We start from the raw sequence: 18620 nt of genomic DNA, 5'->3' as shown, positions 1-18620 counted from the left end.
AGGGTGGAATTATAGTGGCAGATTGGTCAGGGCAGGAAAAGGAGGAGAAAGATGAGAGGAGAGGTTCGAGGGAATTAGCAAGCTGTTGATGATCTAATGAAATAATGCTTCTGTGAAGTTTGGTGTGAAGAGTAGAAGGAGGGAGAGTTGTAGGGAGGGATGATATGTTGTAAGTAAGGAGATGGTGGTCAGAAAGAGGAAAAGGGGAGTTTGTGAAGTTTGAGAGTGCATCGATAGCTAAAGATCAGGTCAAGGGAGTGACCGTCTGTGTGAGTGGGAGAATTAGTCCATTGTGACAAACCGAAAGAGGAAGTGAGATGCAGAAGTTGTTTTGCAGATGAGGCAGTGAGATTGTCAAGAGGGATGTTGAAGTCAACAAGAATGAGGGCAGGGGTGTCTGAAGAAAGGGAATAAGGCAGCCAGGAAGCCAAGTGATCTAGAAATTGAGTTGAGGAGCCAGGGGGTTGGTATATGACTGCAACACGTATAGAGAGAGGAGAGAATAAGTGAATCATGTGGGTTTCGAATGAGGAAAATGTGAGGGAAGAGATGGGTTGTATTTGCTGAAAGGTGCAACGAAAGGAAAGTAAAATACCTACATATCTTTTGGGAACTGGAAAGCCTCTAAGACCTCCGACATGTAGTCCCAACGGACCCGATCAAAAGCCTTCTCTGCATCTAAAGAGATGACTGAGAAGGCCCTATTGAGTCTAGTGGCCTCCATAACAATATTGAGGAGGCGTCTGGTATTATCTGGACCCCCCCCCCCCCCCCCGGTTGGGGATAAAGCCTACTTGGTCTTCATTAATTAGGGAGGGAAGTAAATGTGAAATACGGTTAACTAAAACTTTAGAGTATATTTTTATGTAAGTGTTAATTAATGATATGGGCCTATAGCTAGGATAAAGGGAGGGATCTTTATCAGGTTTGGGGATAGTGATAATGCTAGCCTCAAGGAACTCCTTGTGAAAGGAGCTCTGTGTTCCAGTCAAATAGCAGAACCATTGTAGGATTGGGGAGATTTCTTAAGTATAAGTTTTATAAAAGAATGAGGGATAGCCGTCCGGGCCTGGGACCTTTAGCGGTTTAAGTTTTTTAATAACGCGTTTAATCTCATTAAGGGATATAGGGTCACTCAAAGATTCTTGCTGGTCCTTGGAGAAAGTTGGTAGCTTAAGTCTTTGTAAAAAGTTGTTGGATGGCTATTCTAGGAGTGGAGTCAATTTTTTTTTCCCAAATTGCGGATGTTATATAATACGTCATAATACAAAACAAAGAAAGAGCCAATTTGGCTAGGTAGGGAAGAGGCCTGACCTTTGTGTTTCAGGAGTTGGATGTTGTGAAATACCAGTTTTATTTCTAATCCTATTTGCTAATAGTGTGCCAGCCTTATTGCTTTTGTAATAGAATAATTGTATGATTTTAAGTAGGTGCTGTTGAGTGCGTCTAAGTTCTAGCTGACATATGTGGGTCTTTAAGTCTTTGATTTTAGAATTTAGGGATGTAGAGGGAGATAGTCGGTTTTGACACTCCAGTCCTTTTAGTTCGCAAAAGGCTTGTGATAGGGAAAGACCCATGGATTCCCGTATCATGGCTTGTTTTTTAATTAAAAGTCTGCAAATTGAGGCTTTTAAAGGTCTCCAAAGAGTGTTATAAGGGATGGATTGATTGTCATTAAGGCTAATTAATTCTTGTATACCTTTACACAGTTCTTCGCGAAACAGGGTGTCAGAAAGTATGTTATGTGGCATATTCCACGTTGGGAGGTGTTGTTTATCTTGAGTGTCACGTAATATTAAGGATACCTGATCGTGATCTGACCAAGGGCAGACATGTATATCAACTGAGTTAGTGTAATCCAATGTGTGAGATGTAATCGATTCATGAATAGACAGAATGGGAGTGTGAGAAATGTGTATAGTCCCTATCCAATGTGTGTAAGGCCCTCCAGGTGTCGTAAAATCCAATATTAAGCATTAAGTCTCTAAATTTAGATGAAGAATTGTCTTGACTGTGAGTTCTAGGGTTAGGTTTGTTAATTTTTCTATCTATATGAGGGTCTTAAATTGAATTGAAATCACCTCCTATAATTACTTTACCCTGTTTGTATTTGTCTACAAGGTGTAATATTTTGTGTAGGCATTTGTTTTGATCAGTGTTTGGGAGGTAAATCGAGACTAAGGTGTAAATTTGTTAATTAAGTTTGCATATCACTAGCAGGTATCTAGATTGGCAGTCTAAAGAAATTATGGGAAATACATTACTGCATGCTCACATTTACCATCTTAAATATATCCGTTAGGGTGATAATTATTTTGAAAGGCTTTATTTTTAGGTGAGAGTGATGATTTAAGGAACAGTTTGCTTTTATAGAAGTTACCTAAGGCTAATTGTAAATAGAGCATGAAAAGCAATTAAAGAGGCATTAAACCTCATTTTTATATTTTATGATTCAGACAGTGCATAACATTTAAAAAACAAAAACATTTTACTTGTATTATCAAATTTGCTTTTTTTCTCATGGTATTATTTGTTGAAGAGCATAGCCGGGTAGGACGAGTGTGCATGCCTGGAACAGTATATGGCAGCAAACACTGCTGCTATCTAGTGCTCTTGCAAATGTGTAACATTGCTAAAAAGTGTTCTTGCAAAACTGCTGTCATGTAGTGGTGATGGTGGTTTAGAAAATGAAACCTACAATTGAATTTCTTTACATACAAAGTTCAGAAATATAATTTTGTAACCACCTTCCTAAAGTCCACAGATCTCTAGACCAGTTAAAGGGTCATACGGCAGTTTCAAACATAGATTCTTTATTGGATTTGAAGCTAATAAATTTAGGAACAAATCCCACTAGTGTTTTTCAGAAACATTTAAAGAAATCTATTGTATGATGGATTAGAGAGTGCTTAATCATTGCACTTACTTAAACAGCTATTGAAATGTGTCTCAGGGGACACAGCAGAGGGGAAAGGGAGAAATGTACATTTTAAAAGTATTACATTTAAAAATGTTTAAAATAATTAACACTTTAATCAATTTACCAGTTACTGCTATGTAACCTGCATCTAACTGCATAGATATTTGCTGCTAAATTTATGTATCTGACAAACTTACTTCGTTTTCATTATCTTGGACATTCTGCAAGGTAAGTTGTCTATCTCCTGTGTCTCCGTTCTTCCCATGCAAACACACAGACAGTTGTAATCCATCTTTCTCAATCAGCACTTTAGTGCAAAATAAAATGATATGATACACAGCCACTACAGAACAAAGGGAGCAGAAAAGAATATAACACAAATTATTAAAACAATTTCAAGTAGTTTGCATGAAAAATCTGGTAACTATTTGACCAACTATCAATAAAATATTCAATAGGAAGAAAAATATTTTGTTCAAAGAATCAATATCCTTGAACTTTGTTTAATGCATTCGCTGTAACATTTTCCCATATAATATTTAATGAAAAACACTCTTCTTCCTTTATATAAAAAAGTAAAATATATTAATATTACTATTTCTGAATATTCATTTCAAAAGAGTATACTTCACGTGGACTTTTCAATAACTAAATTGAAATAATTTGGGGCACATACCGGTTTAACTGATTTGAGGTTGATTGATGTTTAAAATAAGTGATATTTGTATATTCTATGTTGTCTGATCTTGCCAATATACTACAAAAGATCCGTTGGGATCATGATTTATTTGATTTTAAAATGTAAGATCAGTGTACTGTAAAAGTTTTTCTTGCTTGCAGAATGGTGTTTCATTTTGGAATTGAGTCCACACATAACACTTTGTTTAGCAAGAAACTTTAAAAATGTTATTAGAAAGATAACAGTTTAATTTCAAAATCAAATGCTATTTTTGTTTGATTTTTCTCTTCTTTTTCATGGGATGATTGAGTGACTGATTTTACATTGTCAGAAGAAAGTACTTTCTTTGCTTTTAAGTGACAACTTGAGGACGTTTTTTTCTTCTGTTGCACTTTGAAATAGTTTTTGTAGATTTATAATGGAGCTAATAAATGTAAAGTTGATCAGGGGACATGAATTAAGAACCTTGTCAACACAACATCCTACAATTATCGGTGCACCTTTTAGTTTTTTTTTCAAAATATTAAGTAAGGTGAAAAAGATTTAGGTCCAGATTACAAGTGGTGTGGTTAGGAGCAACCACCACTAGTCCTAAAACTAACCCCACTATAAAAAAAGATGCCTGTTGCTGCCAAAACAAAACCACTATTAGTGTGCAGAATTATTATGCAACTAAAGGAAAAATGAAAATGTTCCCATCTCACTTGTTTATTTTAATTTGTGAAAGTGAGAATAATAAATGAACAACTCAAAATTTACAAATAAACATTTCTGACATTTCCAAAAAAAAGGTAATAATACAATACCATCAGCACCGTGACCTTGAGATACAGGTACTCAACTTTATTACAGCATAGAGGGAACAGAAAAAGACAACGTTGTCTTTTTCTGTTCCCTCTATGCTGGAATAAAGCTGAGTATCTGTATCTCAAGGTCACAGTGCTGCTGGTATTGTATTATCACTTTGATTGTTTGGGGTTGCAGGCCCCTACAGCTTGCACGTGAGTTACAAGGAGGTGCTGGACAGTGACACTGACTGTTTTCTATTTCCAAAAAAAATAATAATCAGTGACCAATATAGCCACCCTTCTTTTAAATAACAGTCATAAGCCTTCCATCCATGGAGTCTGTCAGTTTCTTGAACTGCTGACAATCAACTTTTTGTGCAGCAGCAACCACTGCCTCACAGATACTTTTCAGAGAGGTGTACTGTTTTCCTTCACCGTAAATTTACCGTTATAAAAGGGCCCACAAGTTCTCTATAGGGTTTAGGTCAGGTGAGGAATGGGTCCATGTCATTATTCTTTCATTTTTAAGGTCTTTACTGGCTAGCCATGCAGTGGAGTACTTTGATGCATGCAATGGAGCATTGACCTGCATAAATATCATGGTCTTCTGGAAAGATGCAGACTTTTTCCTGTACCACTGCTTGAAGAAAATGTCTTCTAAAACTAGCAGTAGGTTTGGGAGTTTATTTTGAGTCCATCTTCAACCATAACATGTTCAACTAGCTAATCTTTAATAATACCAGCCCATACCTGTACCCCATCTCCACCTTGCTGGTGTCTGAGTCAAAGTGGAGCTCTGTGCCCATTACTGATCCAGCCACAGCCCATCCATCTGGCAGTCAAGAGTCACTGTCTGTCTTCAGATATTTCTTGTTCTAGTCTTGACGTTTCAACATATGTGTCTTGTTCAGTGGTGGTCAGGTTTCAACCTTCCTTACCTTTGTCATGTCTCTGAGCACTGAACACATTGTACTCCAGGTAGGTTGCAGTTCTGGAATATGACTGCACTGGAGGATAATGGGTCCCTAGTAACTTCACATTTGATTCTTCTCAAATCTTTGGAAGTTAATTTGCGTCTTTTTTTCTCAACACGTTTCTTGCGACCCTGTTGACTATTTGCAACAAAACGTTTGAACACGCCCCAATATCTTAGCAATTTCAAGAGTGCTCACATTATCAATTTATCAATTAGTTCATATTTAATAGAAAGTATTATATAAAATGAGTTTGTTGTATGTTACTATCGGTCATTGGACCTAAAACTATTGAATACGTTTTTGTTTACAGTAAAACTAAGCCCTAGTGTGTATCACAAAGGACATGTATTAACAAGCAACAACATAACAGGTATAGACAGCCTACATATTTGATTTTTCATGATTTTACATGATTTTAAAAAGTCTTAAACTAAACAGGGTGTAATTTAAGATAAAGTCTCTTAACTCAATGTATTTGTTTATTGAATTGTTTATCCATATTGATGCATTTTAGGTAAATTTTAGGTATACCAAAGGTTATAATCTATCAAGTACATTGTTATATTTCATGGCACAAGGTAGATTATTTGGATAATCCAATATTTTATTTGCGTATGCTGGAAATATATAAGTGCAATTTTCTAAAAGTTTAATTCATACTTTCCTATATTGATGAAATTCAAACTCAATGTTTTTACTCATTCATTCATAGTTAAATTGTGTTAATGGTTGACTTAGAAGTACTATACTGTAGTGGCTGGGAAGTCTAACCTGGAAGAGATATATCTAGGGCCATTAAGATCAATATAGTTTTTATTCTTTTTATGTATTTCTTCAACACTATTTCAGAGTGAACTTACATTCCCTGGTATAAGTGAATGTCCCACCTTAAATTGATTCCCATAGGTTATCTTGTAACTAGTTTAAATATTCATTGATCTCCTCCCTTTTTATTGTGTGGTATGAAATCAATTGCCTGAAACATTAGTGCCTTTTTGTTTTCTACATGTTGGCAGAAATGTTTTGCTGTTGGAGTTTTAGGTGGATCTTTTTTCAATTGATGTTAGATGTTTACGAATCCTGTCTTTAAGATTTATTCTTGTACATCCTGTGTCACAGATTTTACAGGTGATAAGATAGATGACATACCGGGGAATAGCAGTCCTTTCTATAGTTCATTTTGAATATTTTGCCTGTAGCTGAAGACTTAAATGTGTCTCCTACCATACAGTATTGACAGAAATTGCATGGATGCCTTCCACATCTAAAGAACCCTTTCCTGGCAGCCATGTCACTAGATTTTGTATTAGAATTGTAAACATACTGTATGGCATTGCTGCCTATCATCGGTGCCCTTATCGGCACAAATTTTACTCCTTTTTCTAGATAAGTTTGAATTTTTTTATCTAATTTTAATATTCCCAGATTTTGTTGGATACTATTACGGACCTTGTTAAATTGATTGCTGTATTGTGCTATGAAATTTAATTCCTGTACTTATCTCTTTTTTGAATACTGTTTTTGTGCTCATTATTGTTTCTATTTTTTATTCTCCATTTTCCCTGACTGTGTCAGTATATCATCTCTATTTATTTTTCCAATTTCTGAATGTAATTCCATTAATTTTTCTTTTACATAGCCTCTTTTAGTTAGGCCATTCTACTAGTTTTAGGGAATTATCTTCATGAGCTTGTTTTGTTGTGCGTATTCTCATTATTCTTTAATAGTTGATGTTTTGGAATGCCCTGTTTAAGGTGATTGGGATGGCAGAAGTCCGCTTTTAAAAGAGTGTTTCCTGCAATTGGTTTTCTAAATAGTTCTGAAACAATATTAGTCTCTTGTCCCTTTAGTAGAATATCTAAATATTGTATCTGTTTATCATCAAAGTGATGTGTGAATTTTAAGTTAAGATCATTCATATTTAGATATTGAACAAAAGCTTCTGCCTGTTCTTTATTTCCGTTCCAAATTAGGAACAGATCATCAATGTATCTGGCATATAGTTTGATGAATTAACTAAATGGAATCCATTCTCCATTTATGTACGTTGTTTCATACCAGCCTAAAAATAAATTAGAGTAAGAGGGGGCAAATTTTGCTGTACCACACACTTGAAGTTAAGAATCTGAGTCAAACATTAAATAATTGTGTGTCAGAAGAAATCTAAAAGTTTCAACAATAAATGTAATAATTTCTAGGGAAAACTCCCCTCTGACTATTTGAAATTTAGACCGAGATTTGCTTTAATCTGAATATTAGGAATAATATTATACTCATGTTTTAACTACTATGAATAACTCTATGTTTGTTTAAAGTCAATAAGTTCACAGTATAATTGAAACTAATTGAATAATAGCTATGTTTAACACTTTAATCGCTATTACACGAGGCACACTGTATTGAGTGATATGCACATCACTAATCAGGGTTGGTATCTACTCTTTGAATTAAAGTATATAGTAACGAGTAGTAACACCAGCCACCTATCTTTGAGAAAGCGCCAACACAGAGTGAAATGCATCAGATGACGTCACTCACTGTTTGAACCCACTCTCTTTGGTATTAGTCTTTTCCGTGAGACTGTTACTTTATCACTTTCTACTACAAAGAAATAAAGGTGTGTTGTTACAAACTTCCGAACAAACAGAGTGCCACTATTGTGGATTGGTTTGCTCACACTGTAACTCCAAAGGTGAACACTTCTTTGCATTTGTTCTAAACGGAGGACAGGAGACTCCCTGCAGGCGTTCCAGTCTCCCAGCTGTTTTTGTTCCGGAGAAGACAACGGAACGTTCACATGAATATACAAGGTACTAACTTTTCAAGCCTTTTCTCACTTACGCTGCCTTCTGATGTCTTTATTTTAAATTATATTGCATGTATAAAGTAGTTGGCTTGGAAGAACTGTATATATATATATATATATATATATATATATACAGTATCTCCCAAAGTGAGTACACCCCTCACATTTTTGTAAATATTTTATTATATCTTTTCATGTGACAACACTGAAGAAATTACACTTTGCTACAATGTAAACTAGTGAGTGTAAAGCCTGTATAAAAGTGTAAATTTGCTGTCCCCTCAAAATAACTCAACACACAGCCATTAATGTATAAACCGTTGGCAACAAAAGTGAGTACACCCTGGAAATCTCCAAATTGGGCCCAAAGTGTCAGAATTTTGTGTAGCCACCATTATTTTCCAGCACTGCCTTAACCCTCTTGGGCATGGAGTTCACCAGAGCTTCACAGGTTGCCACTGGAGTCCTCTTCCACTCCTCCATGACAACATCAAAGAGCTGGTGGATGTTAGAGACCTTGCCCTCCCCCACCTTCTGTTTGAGGATGCCCCACAAATGCTCAATAGGGTTTAGGTCTGTAGACATGCTTGGCCAGTCCATCACTTTACCCTCAGCTTCTTTAGCAAGGTAGTGCTCATCTTGGAGGTGTGTTTGGGGTCATTATCATGTTGGAATACTGCCCTGCGGCCCAGCCTCAGAAGGGTGGGGATCATGCTCTGCTTCAGTATGTCACAGTACATGTTGGCATTCATGGTTCCCTCAATGAACTGTAGCTCCCCAGTGCCAGCAGCACTCATGCAGACCCAGACCATGACACTCCCACCATCATGCTTGACTGTAGGCAAGACACACGTGCCTTTGTACTCCTCACCTGGTTGCCGCCACCCACGCTTGACACCATCTGAACCAAATAAGTTTATCTTGGTCTCATTGGACCAAAGGACATGGTTCCAGTAATTAGTCTGCAGACTGTGCTTAGTCTGCTTGTCTTCAGCAAAAGTGTTTGCAGGCTTTTAGAAGAGGCTTCCTTCTGGGATGGCAGCCATGCAGACCAATTTGATGCAGCGTGCGGCATATGGTCTGAGCACTGACAGGCTGAACCCCCACCATTTTAACCTTTGCAGCAATGTTGGCAGCACCCATATGTCTATTTCCCAAAGACAACCTCTGAATATGACGCTGAGCATGTGCACTCAACTTCTTTGGTCGACCATTGAGAGGCCTGTTCTGAATGGAACCTGTCCTGTGAAACCACTGTATGGTCTTGCCCACCATGCTGCAGCTCAGTTTCAGGGTCTTGGCAATCTTCTTAAAGCCTAGGTCATCTTTATGAAGAGCAAAAATTATTTTTTTCAGATCCTCAGAGAGTTCTTTGCCATGAGGTGCCATGTTGAACTTCCAGTGACCAGTATATAGAGAGTGTAAGAGCGATAACACCAAATTTAACACACCTGCTCCCCGTTCACACCTGAGGCCTTATAACACTAATGAGTCACAGGGGAGGGGAAATGGCTAATTGGGACCAATTTGGACATTTCCACTTAGGGGTTTACTCACTTTTGTTGCCAAAGGTTTAGACATTAATGGCTGTGTGTTGAGTTATTTTGAGGGGACAGCAAAGTTATACTGTTATACAGGTTGAACACTCACTACTTTACATTGTAGCAAAGTGTCATTTCTTCAGTGTTGTCACATGAAAATATATCATAAAATGTTTACAAAAATGTGTGGGGTGTACTCACCTTTGTGAGATACTGTATATATAAGAACATTGGTATGTGAAATATGTATTTATACATACATACACATATTTAGACATTTGCATGTATGCCTATACAGTATCCCACAAAAGTGAGTACACCCCTCAAATTTTTGTAAATATTTTATTATATCTTTTCATGTGACAACATTGAAGAAATGACACTTTGCTACAATGTAAAGTAGTACGTGCACAGCCAGCATAACAGTTGTAAATGTGCTGTCCCCTCAAAATAGCTCAACACACAGCCATTAAAGTCTAAACCATTGGCAACAAGTATTTAGTGGCTGTATTCCTACTGACCCTTACTGCCTGTGGTTCTGTTTGTCACTACTGCCTGTGTTGTTCCTCATAATTTCTGTCTGTATTTCTACTAGTCACTACTTCATGTGCTGCTGCTGACCTTCACATTGTTGTGGGTCAATACTAAGTTCTTGCCCTTGTTATCTGTGGGCCATCCTCTGTATTTGTACTTGGCCTCTGTACTGTAGTAAACCAGATGACATGTTCCTTCCTTCTGTTTTTTGCTTGTAAAAAAAACTACCTATGCTATCTGCCAGTAATTGCTTAACCCTTTCTCACTACTGGCCTATACCCTATTGGCTTTTACCTTGCAGTCTGTGTTCATTTATTGCTTTCATCTGTGCCTACAGTGTACAACTGGACCTACGTAGTTACCAGCTCTATTTTCCTCATCATTTTTTATTTACTCCCTTGTACAACCTTACTTTACAGCATATCACTGCTGGTACCGTTTATATTGACTTACAATTGCTTAGCAAGCTTTGGGTTTCATGATGACCTAGACTAGACGTGCACAAACAAAAAAAGGGTTTGGACAAATCATTCATCACAAAAAATGTTAATTTGTTCTTTCCATATTTGATAAGGGGTCGTTCAGAATTAATTTGTCAACACAATACAATTTGTTTTCTATTTTTGGGAAAATGTGAAAAGTTTTCAGGGCAGCAGAGGAGTATCTGGACAGCAGCTAAAAGGGACAGTCTACTCCAGATTTATTTTCTTTAAAAAGATAGATAACACCCTTATACCCTATTCCCCAGCTTTGCATAACCAGCGGTTATATTAATACACTTTTCACCTCTGTTATTACCTTGTATTTAAGCCTATGCAGACTGCCCCCTAATTTCAGTTATTTTGACACACTTGCATTATAGCCAATCAATGCTGACTCCTAGTTAACTCTACGGGAGTGAGTGCAATGTTATCTTATGACACACATGAACTAGCCCTGTCTAGCTGTGAAAAAACTGTCAAAATGCACTGAGACAAGAGGCGGCCTTCAAGGGCTTGGAAAATAGCATACGAGCTTACCTAGGTTTAGCTTTTAACAAAGAATACCAAGAGGACAAAGCAAATTTGATGATATAAGTAAATTCAAAAGTTGTTTAGAATTGCATGTCTTATCTAAATCATGAAAGTTTAATTTTGACTTCACTGTCCCTTTAAATTTAAATAAAGTTAAAGTAGTACTAGTGCTCCTGTTACAAGTCAACTGCAACACAAAAAACTATTTTTAATGAGCTCAAGACTGGTCAAGAACAAAAGTATGTTGCTAAATTTGTACTAAATAATGTTATAATTTGAACTTTTGAATCATGTTTTGTCATCTTTTCAAAAGAGTATACATTTGACATTTTTTGAATATTGATTTTAACTTCACAGACAAATCTACTAAATGTATTTCATGCATTAATTAATTTCTTTTGCTTATAGTTTTAAAATGATTACAACGAATACAGAATATTTTTTTGTCATTTTTTACATTTATCAAAAAAATGAATGTGCATCTCTAATTTAAACTCTCTTTCATAGAAAACTTAGGATTTGGTGCCTAAACTAGCGTCCCTAGTTTATGAATCAACATTTATTGCTTCCATTTTAATGTTTCAATTTCTTTGCTACTCCTCTACTCTTCTCAGTTTCTACTTCAATATTCACCTCAACTCCTCTCCATTTCTTCTCTCCTTTTTTATTTAAATTAGTCTCCTTCATTTGTATTTAAATTCCAAAGCTCTACAGCCTATGTGTCAATGTGAATAATACCCTCCTTGCTGGATACACTACACCCCCTACTGCCCAGGTTGCATATAGCTGCAATAGACCATGAAAGGTGTGCTGCAGAATCAGTCTCTCATCTATTGTGTGTTGAACAATTTACTTGACAGGCTCAGATATATTTCTAGAGTCACACAGACTTTTTATGTCTTTCACGGATTTCAAATCAATACTTTTCATCAAAGCACAGAGCAGCCACTTGCTGCCATCAGTTGATCTCAGGGTTTATGAAAGTTTCATAGGCTGAGCAGTGACAGCTTTCCATTAAAAGTTTGTACCACACACATTGATCTGTATTGTGTGCTTGGCTTTAGCTTGTTTATTGTTTTGATGTAATATCCTGACACAGCCAGGCAGAGTGATCTTTTGAAAGATGTCTTTTATTAATCAATTTTACCTTTACTTGTGCTCTTTTCATACAAAGCAAAGACTTTGGCCTTTTAATATTTACTAATTCAGCTCAAGAAAATATATTAATTTTTCTTTTTAATATTATACAATAGACCCAAGTCGCTGGGCAGTGAGTTATCACTCTGCTGTCTCCTTATTGTAAGCTCACGCTGTATATGTATATTTATTCAACTAACAGAAATGTTCTGATGGACAAAAATACTTTCCTCCTCATTTGAGCATAAATATGGTTTGTGAGCTGAAAAAATTCTTCCAGATTATGTTTTCTTTAGCTATAGTAAAATTCAATCCTCTCCTGAAATCTATTTTAGGAATTTTACAGTAGCTAATCAAAAGTTGCTATTCATGTCTCTTAAAGTGAAAGTAAAAATGTATAAAGTCATATCTATTTCTAGATACATAGATACATAGATAGATAATCAGCATTCACAAAGCTCAGTTGAGGTATAATGGCAAATTCATCTGCACTGAAGTTGGAACCTTTGTATTTTACAATGTTCTTATTTCTCTGTTTTTCATCCATTTCCGTTTATACACTATTTCACTCTTACCAGTGTTATTAACCCTCTTCCTCTGCTTATCTACAAATCTGCAACCTCACCCTCTGCTCTATCTCACAGACTGACTTCACTCAGACATCTCCACTCACCTAAAACATCTGACCACTGTCTGCATATAAACCTCATCTATTTTAAGAAGCACTTTCTACCCTTCCAACCACCATCACCCACCCTGATGTTAACTCTTATTATATAACCACTCTTAATTGCTCGTAGGTGGAACATAACTGTTGATCCGATTGCAATGAAGGACTAACTTCAGTTGCACATTCTGCCACATAACTTCTTCCCTTTTCCTGATTCTCTCTATACATCTATATTGCTTCTTACATTTCATTGTAATATCATTCTGCATCTTCCTACTGCTGCTCTTATCCCACACATTCTTCCATTTACAGATTCATTCTTTCTAACAATGTATCTGACTTTTCTTCACTCTCATCTTGAACGTCACTCCCTCTCCTTTAGATTGTAAGCGTAAGAGCCTTCCTAGCTGTAGGTCACTTTGAATAAGTGCTCCTATCATTGAATGTGCTCAAGGGCAGTGCATTCCTCTCCTCTTGCTTAAGTTTGTCAGTTTAACTAGTGTTGTGATGTACCCTCACAAGTATAGCCTACCCTACTGTACTTGTTAGCGTTTGTATTGTAGTGTACCCCGTGAATGTACTTTACTTTGTATAACACTGCAAAATCTGTTGCCACTTTATAAGTAACCATAAATAACAATAATACAAATATAGTTAGATAGACAGACAGATAGATAGACACACAGACAGACAGATATATAGACAGACAGATAGATAGATAGATAGATAGATAGACAGACAGATAGATAGAGATAGAAATATAGCTATGGAGATATACTTTCAGACTTGTGCTCAAGCAAGTGTTTTTTGCATCCTACTCTATGAGACAAATTGCTTACTGGCAGATAATGACAACTGTGACATATTTATTGGTAGACACTGACATGCCACATAATCAGATGTTATTTTGTCACCTCAGACACATTGTAAAAAATATATCATTTGATGCATCAAAAAGTGGTTTGTAGTTTCAAAGTAACACTGACCATGATATTGTAAATTCATAAAATAGACTTTGCTACTGTGGGACTTCGATCAAGTTTTGCAAGCTGTTAGATAAGCAGCTGCTGGAGGAACAGTGGGCCCGATCCGATATGCAGCGTCGCCCGCAAAAGCCGGCGACGACGAATTTTGCGCTGGTTTGGTATCCTATATACGGCGTAACCTAGAAGTTACGCTCGTATATTTCTGCCTTCGCCCGTAGTTTTTTGGGCTATAGGCAGGTATACCAAACCAGCGCAGTTTGGTATCCAATATACAGCGTAAGGACTTACGTGGCGAAAATGGAAAAATCTTACTCCATTTTTACCTCGCCACAAAATGCAGCCGTAGTAAGCCTTACGCTGTCCATTGGAGCCCCATATCTCCCTAAACTACCTGCTAAATAAAACCTAAATATATATATAAATAAAAAATATATAAATAAAACGCATGCGCAATGTCTATCTACCTGTCAACCGCTATCTGCTAAATAAAACCTAACACCTAACGCATGCGCAATGTCTATCTACCTGTCAACCGCGATCCCCCGCCGCAATCCCTAATAAAGTGTTTAACCCCTAAACCGCCGCTCCCGGACCCCGCCGCCACCTACAATAAAAGTATAACCCCCTAATGTGATCCCCCTACACCGTCGCCAGCTACATTACATACCCCCTAATGTGAGCCCCTTACACCGCAACCATCTACCTTACCTACCCCCTAAAGTGAGCCCCTTACACTGCCGCCATCTACCTTACCTACCCCCTAAAGTGAGCCCCTTAGACTAAACTAAACTAAATTACAAAAAAAACAAACACTAAATTACAAAAAATAAAAAAAGATTACAAGATTTTTAAGCTAATTACACCTTTCTAAGCCCCCTAATAAAATAATAAAGCCCCCCAAAATAAAAAAACAATCAGCCAATCGGATTGAACTTGAATCTGATTGGCTGATTCAATCAGCCAATCAGATTTTTCTACCTTAATTTCGATTGGCTGATAGAATCCTATCAGCCAATCGGAATTTGACGGACGCCATCTTGGATGACGTCATTTAAAGGTACCTCATTCCTCGTTCAGTCTTCGTGCAGGATGGATGCTCCGCGGCGGAGGAGCGAAGAAAGAAGATTGAAGATGCCTCTTTGCTTGAAGACATCGCCGGATGGAAGAAGACTTCTCTGCCGCTTGCTTGAAGACATCGCCCGGATGGAAGAAGACTTCTTTGCCACTTGATTGAAGACATCGCCGGATGGAAGAAGACTTCTCTGCCGCTTGATTGAAGACATCGCCCGGATCGGATGTAGAGTTCTGCCCGGCTGGGTGAATACAAGGTAGGGAGATCTTAGGGGGGTAGTGTTAGGTTTTTTTAAGGGGGGTTTGGGTGGGTTTAGAATAGGGGTATGTGGGTGGTGGGTTGTAATGTTGGGGGGTGGTATTGTGTGTTTTTTTTACAGGCAAAATAGCTGTTTTCTTTGGGGCATGCCCCGCAAAAGGCCCTTTTAAGGGCTGGTAAGGTAAAAGCTGTTAACTTTTTTAATTTAGAATAGGGTAGGGATTTTTTTTTATTTTGGGGGGCTTTATTATATTATTATGGGGCTTAGAATAGGTGTAATTAGCTTAAAAATCTTAGTTTAGTTTATTTAATTGTATTTTAGTTTAGATATTTGTAGTTTATTTAATTTATTGATAGTGTAGGTGTATTTGTAACTTAGGTTAGGATTTATTTTACAGATAAATTGGTAATTATTTTAACTAGGTAGCTATTAAATAGTTATTAACTATTTAATAGCTATTGAACCTAGTTAAAATAAATACCAAGTTACCTGTAAAATAAATATAAACCCTAAAATAGCTACAATGTAATTATTAATTACATTGTAGCTATCTTAGGGTTTATTTTATAGGTAAGTATTTAGATTTAAATAGGAATATTTTAATTAATAATATTAATATAAATTAGATTTATTTTAATAAGAATTTAGTTAGGGATGTTAGAGTTAGATAGGGTTATTATACTTAATATATATATAATAACGATATTAACTATATTAACCCTAATATAATTAGGGTTAATATAGTTAATATATATAATATAATAACTATATTAACTATATTAACCCTAATATAATTAGGGTTAAAATAGTTAATATAGCTGGCGGCGGTGTATGGGGATTAGATTAGGGGTTAATGTGTGTACTATAGGTGGCGGCGGTGTAGGGGGATTAAATTAGGGGTTAATATTTTTAAAATAGAGGGCGGCGGGGTAGGAGCTCACTTTAGGGGGTAGGTAAGGTAGATCGCGGGGGTGTAAGGGGCTCACTTTAGTGGGTAGGTAAGGTAGATGGCGGCGGTGTAAAGGACTCACTTTAGTGGGTAGGTAAGGTAGATGGTGGCGGTGTAAGGGGCTCACTTTAGGGGGTAGGTAAGGTAGATGGCGGCGGGGTAGGGGCTCACATTAGGGGGTTATAGATTTAATATAGCTGGCGGCGGTGTCCGGGAGCGGCGGTTTAGGGGTTAATAACTTTATTAGGTGGCGGCAGGGTCCGGGAGCGGCGGTTTAGGGGTTAATACATTTTTTATTGTTAGGATAGTGAGGGGGGATAGCGGTTAGAGGGTTAGACGTGTCGGGCTATGTTTGGGAGGCGTGTTAGACAGTACGGGAGATTTAATAACTTTAGTCAGGTTTTGTAGGCGCCAGCAGTTTCTAAAGTGCGTAAGTCACTGGCGACTCCATAAATTTGTACTTACGCAGATTTCTGGACATCGCTGGTTTGTCAGACTTACGGCACTTTAGCCTCTGACGGCGCCGTATATAGGATAGCTCGAGTTGCGAGCTGAAACTACGGGCGGCGGGGGTTCCCTCGCTTGCGCCGCAAACTACGATCTTTATCGGATCGTGCCCAGTATGTAGAATGGATAGTGTCTATAACATTGTCAGCCAGCTTTGATTACTACATTTTATGTCATTTGAAATGTGAATGTTTTATGTTAGTATGATACTCATCCTTTTCCTGCAACTTCTAGTTGGCCCTTGTGACTGCATTTATTTAAGCAATGTAGTCAGCTTTGCCTATGTCATTATCTTCAAAAGGAGGAACTCTTGGGTACATATTTTAAATGAAATCCCATAACACACAATTCAAAGGGGACTATAAGTGATGCAGTAAACGTAATTTTATTTTGAATCAATCTTATATAAGATTGAAAGTTTAAAATAAATCCCTACTTTATTTCATTATTTTCTAGTGTCCCTAGACTTTAATCCCAAGCATGTAATTTGTTGGGAGCGACAAGAAACCCTCCCTCATCTGAAAGGTAAAAAGTGTGACCCCATGTTCTCCTAAAATGCAGGTTATAACTGTGAGATGCAATGGTCACCGTCTCAAAGCTTTAATGAAGGTGGCTATTATAAAGTCCCTTTTGTCCAATATGCTTTATTTCACTGCCGTAAATAGGAACTGGAACACAGGCAATAGTGGCCAGTAGCATTCACAGGTAATAGTGACCAGTAGGAACACAGGAAGCAATGGTCAGCAAGTACCTAGGCAGTAATAATCAGGAAGAACCCAAAAAACAATGACTAGCTGTGGAACAGCAGTGGAAATGATAATAATAATAATAATAGATGGCAGCAAAAACACAAACTGTAGTGGTCAGACATGAAAATAAGTAGAAATGACCATCAGGATTTCAGACAAATATGACCAAAGGGAAGAAAAAGAGCAATGGGCTGCAATAGACATGAAGCAGTAATAGCCAGGAGCATAATCTAATTATCCAGTAGCAAGAAGAACAACCAGAAATCAGAATGACATGTTGTTAAATAGAGTTACCAAATTACCTTTAGAACACTGTAAAGAGGAGAGTTGTGTATGATATCAAACAGCATGGAGCATCAAATGAAGAAAAGTATAGGGTCTCTTCAGATGCATAATTGGTTTGCTATGTAACTTTTAGGGGCTCAAAAAGGGACCCCACACTCCATTAGAAGAACCAAAATCAGGTAAGAGATTCTCTTTTGAAAAAGGACAAGCACTTTTTAAGATAAGGGTTCTCATGCACAAGTGGTCATCATGCCAATAGTACCATATATATATATATATATATATATATATATATATATATATAGTAATGTGTAGCAAAGTGGACTCCAGATTTTATTCCATAACAGCCTTGGGTGCTATATAAAAATTGCAATCACATCGAAACAAGAAGCACTCCAAAGGTCCTTTATCCAGATCACCTTTATTAGTGAAAGTTTTCGGGCATAAAATAGCCCGTCCTCAGACTTACAAGGTAAGAGCCCCTTGGAGGATCACTTCTGCCGCTCCGGATCTCCTCTTCAGTTCTATCGGTGGCTCGGCTGAGTGAAGACGACTAAAGGTAGGATGATCTTCAGGGGATTAGTGTTAGGTTATTTTAAGGGGGGTTTGGGTTAGATTAGGGGTATGTGGGTGGTGGGTTTTAATGTTGGGGTGGGGGTTGTATTTTTCTTTTACAGGCAAAAGAGCAGTTTTCTTTGGGGCATGCCCCACAAAGGCCCTTTTAAGGGCTGGTAAGTTAAAAGAGCTT

This window comes from Bombina bombina, chromosome 5 (genome assembly GCF_027579735.1).
Source record: "Bombina bombina isolate aBomBom1 chromosome 5, aBomBom1.pri, whole genome shotgun sequence".
Taxonomy (NCBI): domain Eukaryota; kingdom Metazoa; phylum Chordata; class Amphibia; order Anura; family Bombinatoridae; genus Bombina; species Bombina bombina.
Note: the sequence above shows the minus strand (reverse complement) of the source record.